General features: G+C 31.1%; 1 protein-coding gene across 3 annotated transcripts in view; it reads left to right on the top strand.

Annotated features, from left to right (window-relative positions):
- GRIA2 (glutamate ionotropic receptor AMPA type subunit 2) overlaps positions 1-3,047 on the top strand; it is a 186,326-nt gene extending 183,279 nt beyond the window's left edge. For all 3 annotated transcript variants that reach the window (XM_027567218.1, XM_027567221.1, XM_027567217.1), the window contains one exon: positions 1-3,047. This exon is cut by the window's left edge and continues 885 nt beyond it. The gene's annotated coding sequence lies outside the window, so the exon portion shown is untranslated.
- The last annotated feature ends 4,737 nt before the right edge of the window (positions 3,048-7,784 follow it).

Below are 7,784 nucleotides of genomic sequence, written 5' to 3' on the forward strand. Positions count from 1 at the left end.
TCATCAATAAGTCAAGTGAATTCAAAGACTATTAAATTGTTAGGTTCCCAGAGAAATTAGCTCACTTTAAAGAAGACCAGGAGGTTCTTAAAGTATAAACTCCCAAAACAAAATCTGAACCTGTTTTTAGTATGTCTTCTCATATATAAAGCATTTAATCTCTGTAGATAAATGCTAATATATTTTAAAAGCTAATCTTAAAAAACAAATACCAGAGTATGTGAGGTTCCATTTTAAAGTGTTTGAGAGAGAGAAGTATCAGTTGTATGTAAAATTAGAAATGCCTTGAAAGTAGATAGATGCCTGTTGATCAAATTCCATAAACTAAATCTGTGTTTTTGTTTTTAAAATTTTAAGAGCTGGCATAAATCTTATATATTATGAATAATTTAAGCACTTTTGAGTCACCTGCAATACAGTTTCTTCCAATTGTCATCAATATAAATGACCTTAAAATAAATATTTTTTATACTTTTATTTCTTGAGTGGAATAGCTATTTTAAAATGCCCAGTGTGGCTAAAACACATATCTATAACTCATGACTAAAGATCTTGTATTTCTCTAGTTGAGAAATTTAAAGGATCTGTCTTTCCCTTCATAAAAGACCATTTATTTCCATCGAAGCCCTTTACAATATAATTAATTCAGAGTTTAAAATTATTAACATTCAGTCATAATTTTTAATATTTTTATTTTTACTATCTCTGCAGGCACCCACTTGGTGTTTTACTAAGTGTCTTAAAAACATTCTTATTTATTATGTATCACAAAGGGAAAGAGAAATGTGGAGTCTTAAGAGCAATCACTTGCATGGAAAGTGGTGGTGTGAGGTATCATGATATACTTCCTTAAATTTAGCTGTCCCTAATCACAAATTCCAGGATAAAACAATATAATTTTAGTGCATTTCTCCTCATCAGGAATGTTGGAGGTGCATTTTAAGTTTAAATCATCAATGCTAGAATGACCAAATTGCAGACTAATTGTTTCCATAGTATACTTAAAATGATTTTTAAAAATGAAAAAGATGACAATATACAATCAATGCTATTTAATGTACCTCTGGGCCTACTCTTCTACAAATTGTAGCTTATCAATTTTTCTCTGTCAAGCTTGAACTAATGTAAATAAATTGAAATAATGTAAAGTTATATTTTCATGTTTTTATAGATACAACATGACAAGAATACATAAATGTAAGAGTATTTCAACTATGGATAATGTTGATTGGATAATGCACATCTCAGTTACAAGCAGTAATCATAGTATAATACCCATGTAACGGTGCATCAATATATTGTTATATAAATATATATGTGTGCATCAAGTGAAATGTGGTCAAACAAGAGTGATGACAGCTGTCTAAAGGTTTTTTTATTCATTTTATATAAAAACTGTTATGGAAAGACCAAAATGTTTATGAACTATTCTTATGTAAATTTACAACTGTCCTTTATGTACTTTTTTGTTTACAGTATATGGTACCTTATTTTCTGCTGTGTTAAGTGGGTGTCAGGCTCCAAGGAGACATACACTTTCTACAACTTCTATTGAAGATATTGGAATTTCCAATTTTTCATGTGTACTATGTCAGAAAATGCTTTTGATTTTATTTTTAAATCTAACATCGGATGGCTTTTTCGGATGTTGTAAAAACTTCAGTCATACATAAAACATGTTCTTAAAAAAGACAAAGATCTTTATTTATTTTTATGAGATAGTTCTTAAAACTAATAATAATGAGAAACAAACAAACAAAAAAGTACTTACGTGTAGTTCCAAGCAAACCCAGCTGTTTCTACTCAACAAGGACCTCCTTTGCTCCGTGTATACATTAGCATAATACACTTGTAATAAAGTAGAAATAACTTTTTAAGCTAAAATCATTAACATTTTCAACATTCCGAGCTTACACTCACTAAGTGTTTCGGGCATATGTAGAAATATAACTATGAATTTTGTTCCTCATTTTGCTCTGTGTTTTGTCAGCTCAGCTGCTGTTATAACCATAACAGAAGAGCAGAAAAGTAACTTGCTTTAAAAATTCCACAGTGTAACACATTTCCAGGCATACATGTTTCCAAAAAGTGTTCATGTCTTATTTTATTGAAAGAGAGTATTGATGAGAAAGTAAAAATCTTGCAACTTTGTCTGTCTACAAAAACGATCATCTAAATATTTAGACAGTGCTTTAAGATATATTCTAAAATTAAACCATTTTAGTTCCTCAAACTTGCACATTAAAATTTCTTGTATAAAAGTTTGCAGTTTGAATATATTTAATGTTTCAAAGTTGAGTGTACTAATGCTCTGCTTAAATATACAGTAATCTTAACATTCTGCAATCATAACTTTGCAAATGCTGTGAATATTTTGGTGGTCATGGTAATAAATAGAGCAAATGAAGAGAAGCATTAACAGCATAATAACCCTATAGGATGACTTTAATACAACACCTTGACAATACCATTAAAAAAACATTATTGAAAATAATTAGAAACTATACAATGTGATTTTCTTCCCAGTTTTCTATTTCCTATCTCATCATATCCTAGAGTTATCAGCCTAGGAAATATAAACAAAACTCAATACTTTAATGCCTTAAAAGGTACGTGTGGGTCTTTAAACTTGTTTTAGACTGGGTAAGAGTTTATTTCTTAGAGAGCCTGAAATTCTGTTGTGTATAATTAGGTGCAATTTAGGTAAATATTCCATTTTCCTCTAACTGAAATGAAATGAGTAGGTGTATGGATTGAATTAGTTATACATGTTCTATATTGCCAATTTTAATTGATGATGTAAGGTTTATTAGTAATATACTATGAACTTTGGAGAGTTTATTGGTTAAGTCCCACAAATTTTATATGAAGTCTTTGTTGTTGTTTAGTAACTATGTCTTGTCTGACTCTCTTGTGACCCCATGGACTGTAGCCACCAGGCTCCACTGTCCATGGGATTTCCCAGTCAAGAATACTGGAGTCGGTTGCCATTTCCTTCTCCAGGTGTATGAATTCTAAATAAGCTTATTAAAGGAAATCAAATGATATAAACATCTGCTTAAAAGTAGAGTACATTTCGTGCTAAGTGTTCCAATGCTAAAAAATGATTTATTTTTAATCACCAATATTAAAGATGGGTAAGTATAAATGAATCATCATGATATTCTGAATGAGAATTTGGGGTTGCACTAAATGTTTTCTGACAGTTGTGTCAGATTTTTTAAAAGGGATTCACCCTCATAATATGTTGCTTGGACTAGATCATGACATTGGGGATTCTATTAGGTATTAATCAATAAATTATACTTCTCTATTTCTGTGTTTCAAACAACTCATAGATATCATATGGCCCTCTAAGTACATGAAGGTTCAAACATATTTACATAAAAATGAAGATATTCAAGCCCAGAGACTAACACAAATGACCAAATATCCAGTGCAAGTAGGCAAGTGCCTGGTATAAATCTAGATCATAAGAATATGTGTGTTTATATATATTTTTTTTCCTCCTTGCTTCACCATTTTACATTCTCTTCTTGTTCTTTTGCAATTTTTTATATATTATACTTCTAATGGTAGCTAGTTTTAAAGTTTCATTCATCTCACCTTTTGGCTTTTATTTCATGCTAACCCATCTACTTCTGACTTGAGAAGTAGAATCTTTCCTGAGATTTTACTTTGAGGTCACTTAGAATGCAGTTCATTTTGTCAAAGTTAGGACAAGACAGTCTCAGAGTCTTCTTAATAACCACAAAAAAATGACTAAGAATTTCTAGAGTGAAGTAAAAATTTTCTGTCAAGCTGTATTTCTGCATCACGGGCATATTCTGATTCAATAATTGCAAATTTGTTATATTCCTCCATGTACAATTTACAGAATTTCTATAGGAAAAGGAAGGCTCTTTCATCTTTAATGTTTGCTCATCAGAATTCCTTCTTTAAGTCACTTTAGAATGAACGCAAGTCAATTTTCTATTTTAATTCTACCCTCGAGCACGTTCAGATTATTTTTTAATTGTCTTTTTTCCCTACTAGGTATTCATCAGTTTTTCTATTTCAGAACCAAGTTCCTTTTTGGATATGCATAAATGCACTGTTACTTCATTGGATATGTCTGAATTCATCACAATTTGGTCATGTTTCTTTCTTTTTTTTCTTCCTTTTCAGGTTCATGTGCCAATTTCATTTTATTGTAAATTGGAATGTGGGGGAGTGGATTAACCACTTGGGAGGGAGTCAAAACCAGGATTCTAGCTTTTCCTGCCTTTGTTCACGTCTCCCTTGGTCTCTTGTCTTCTCACCTGGAGGATGTGGATGCTAGGACTGTCTCCTGGGATGATGAAAGGAAATGTAATATGATCAGTTAAAACATAAGGCAACATTTCTCTTCTTTAAAAAGTAAAGAAATGAGTTTATGCATTGGGGTTCCACTTGGTGCAGAAAAATCAAGTTTAGTATTCAGTTCCAAATATATTTTATTATCTCAAGACATTCACTAATTCTGTTATGCATTCATTCAGTTGAACAAGTATTTATTGAATGTATCTTGAATAAATAGAAATTGAAGGAATGGTTAAGCTGGAAACCTCTATTCTGATGATTAGGAATGATGTTTTCTTTAAAGCATGTGGATTTTGATCCGATTCAACTTAGAAATAATCTAAGTATGTGGATAACTCTGACAATTAAAGAGTTATATCTCTGTGTCCAACAATTTTTAACTCAAGACATTCAAATTTAAATTTAAAGTAGATATCTGATAACATTCATCAACAATCTCTTTAAATATTGACTCAAAATATTTTCCTTTCTCAAAAAAAATCCTAAGTTTCATAAATTGTGCTTGTCCATAAATTTGACAATCAATCAATATTTCTATCTCTATTTTCAAAGAGTAAGTCCATTAACAAATACCACAGTTTAGTAATTCTAAATTGTTGCCATATATATGATTATGGTATATCTCTAGAATCTGTTTCTTTAGATAAGAGTTTATTCAAATATCATTCAATATATTTTTGGTCAGCAGCTAAATAGCATCTGATATTTAAACTGCAACAAAAAAATTGAAGAAAAAGTATTTTAAAACAAGCTGGTAATTTCATATCTACAAGCCTGTCAATTGAGAATTTATTCATAAAAATTCTTAAAATGAATGTTACTACTTATTTTAAAAATTTTATTTAAACATTTACATCGTCACACCTAAATTCATTGAGGGTATTTTACTTCAGATGGAAAGTGTTTTGGAGGGATCTACACTTTTGTTGAATTTCCTAAATCAAAGAAAAAAATTTTTTTGTTTCATTTAGGAAGCTATGTATTATAATCATAGTATTTTAATTATCACTCCTTATATTACCAACATTAATAGATAAGAAAGACTATTAGGTAAGAATCAGAACCAACATCGATTATAACTTAATGTATGTTTGTTTTCCATTTTTATTCTTTTTTTTTGAGATAATATAATGCAGTTTAGAGGTTTTTTATGTAAACATCACCTTCCCCACTCCCCAACATCTTATTATCAAGAATTTTGTATTACAAAAAGGAAAAAAAATGTGTTTATTTAAACCTGAAGCTGTTGGATATAGTTGACCCGTATCTAAAAGCACTTTTGTGTAAATATATATAGATTTACAAGGAAATAGCCTAATGAAAATGATTTGCAAGGTGGTTGAGATTCTTATGAAAATGGAAATCTGTAGTATTATGAACTATATGCTCTTGCTTTCCCTGTGTCTCTCTTCCCCGCCACCATTTCTCCCTTCCTAAATTAGACTTGCCTTTTCTCTCAACTATCAGAGGACAGTTTTACTGAAGTCTGAGTCATGAATGGCAGTCACATGTGACACTGAGTTCTACGTGATTCTGAGATGAGAGATAACATATCGACATTTACATAGCCGTCTTGAAAATGCGTGCCTTAGTTCGCAGTGAGGTTTGGTATAGATAATCAGTGTGACATTTGTCATCTTTATTTGGGGTTGCCTTTAAATTAAAATGCACTCTTGAGTTTATAACTATACTTAGTTTGTATCTGAAATGCCTTTCAAGTCTGTTTTATGTGCATTATTCTGTCAGCTATTTGTGTTAAAGAGACAAGCATGTCTTTGTTCTTTTTTATTTAATATTGTTTGTGTTTCTGTGTTTGTGTATGTTCATGTGTGTATTAAAAATATTCCACATCCTCTATAGCATTTATTCTGCTAATTATTTATAACATTGCTAACATACCTTCAAGTTTTTTTAACTCAAAAAATATTCAGTGGATTGAAGTACATTATTAAGGATAATTTAAAAGAGCTTTTGAAAGAAAAGCAATTAGTAACATAGGACATATGAGTCAAAGTAACTAAATCAAGCCCCAAATTATACCTTGCTGTTTTTTATTTAAGATTTATTTCAAAGTATTTGATTCTTCAAAATTGAATTTCTAATATTCATACTTCATACTTAGCTGTCAAAACATCTCCATGCAGGGAAGAATTTTGGAGTCATGTTTACATGGTATCCATGTAAACATGTTTTGTATTTTCTTCATCAAAAAATAATAACTTATGGTGAATAAAATTGTGCTTCAAAATCTGGAAACAGTTTTCTGGAGTTAGGAAAAAAGGGTATCTGGAGCTAGGAAAAAAGGGTATCCTTCCAAGTATCTGAGTAACAGTTTCCAATATCAGAGGATATTTAATTACGAGTATAAGCTTCAAAGAGTTGTGATCATCTTCAGGGCAGAGGAGTTAAATCTTTGGCCAACTATGCAGAGATGGTCATGGACGATCCAGGATTATAACCCAGGGCCGATTCCTTACTCCCATCAGACACAATCTCTTTAGTTCTCAAACACCTTTAATTTTTTGAAGAGTAGGCACACTTAATCCAGAGGGACTTTGTGGGTAATTATTACCTTACTTTTTGGCTTAGGATGCACTGTTGTGATTGGATTTGTATCCAGAAACAAAACTTACTCTGAGGGAAGTAATGACAAAGAACTGGCCAGAGAAACATCATGAGAATTGATAGACAATTCTAAATGTTATTGCTATAAAAATTTCTGAACATACTTATTTTTTTTGATGTCAAATATCTATAAGGAGAAAAATCTTTCAGTCTAATAATTGGTAAGGAAATAACATGTTCATCTTTCAGGTCAGTTCAGTTCAGTCACTCAGTAGTGTCCGACTCTTTGCGACCCCATGGACTGCAGCACACCAGGCCTCCCTGTCCATTGCCAACTCCCAGAGTTTACTCAAACTCATGTCCATTGAGTCAGTGATGCCATCCAACCACCTCATCCTCTGTCATCCCCTTCTCCTCATGCCTTCAATCTTTCCCAGCATCAGGGGCTTTTCAAATGAGTTCTTTGCATCACGTAGCCAAAGTATTGGAGTTTCAGCTTTAGCATCAGTCCTTCCAATGAATATTCAGGACTAATTTCCTTTAGGAATGACTGGTTGGATCTCCTTGCAGTTCAACACCACAGTTCAAAAGCATCAATTCATTATTAATTAGTAAATAGTGCCTAGAAAATGTAAAAACATTTTGCAAATAAAAACTTGAAGAACTGATTAAAATCCTGGATGGACTATACAGTGTCAAATATGCATTTTAATGTTTATTTTTTAATATGTACATAAAGATAGTATTGTTCAGTTCTATGAAATTTTAAAATACTAATATCTGGGATTTTAGTTTATATAAAGCATCTGCATATAAAATGTATTATTTTTACAATAATTTGTATATTTCAACACATTTTTATGTTTAATTCTCAAGCT

Source organism: Bos indicus x Bos taurus, chromosome 17 (assembly GCF_003369695.1).
Source record: "Bos indicus x Bos taurus breed Angus x Brahman F1 hybrid chromosome 17, Bos_hybrid_MaternalHap_v2.0, whole genome shotgun sequence".
NCBI lineage: Eukaryota > Metazoa > Chordata > Mammalia > Artiodactyla > Bovidae > Bos > Bos indicus x Bos taurus.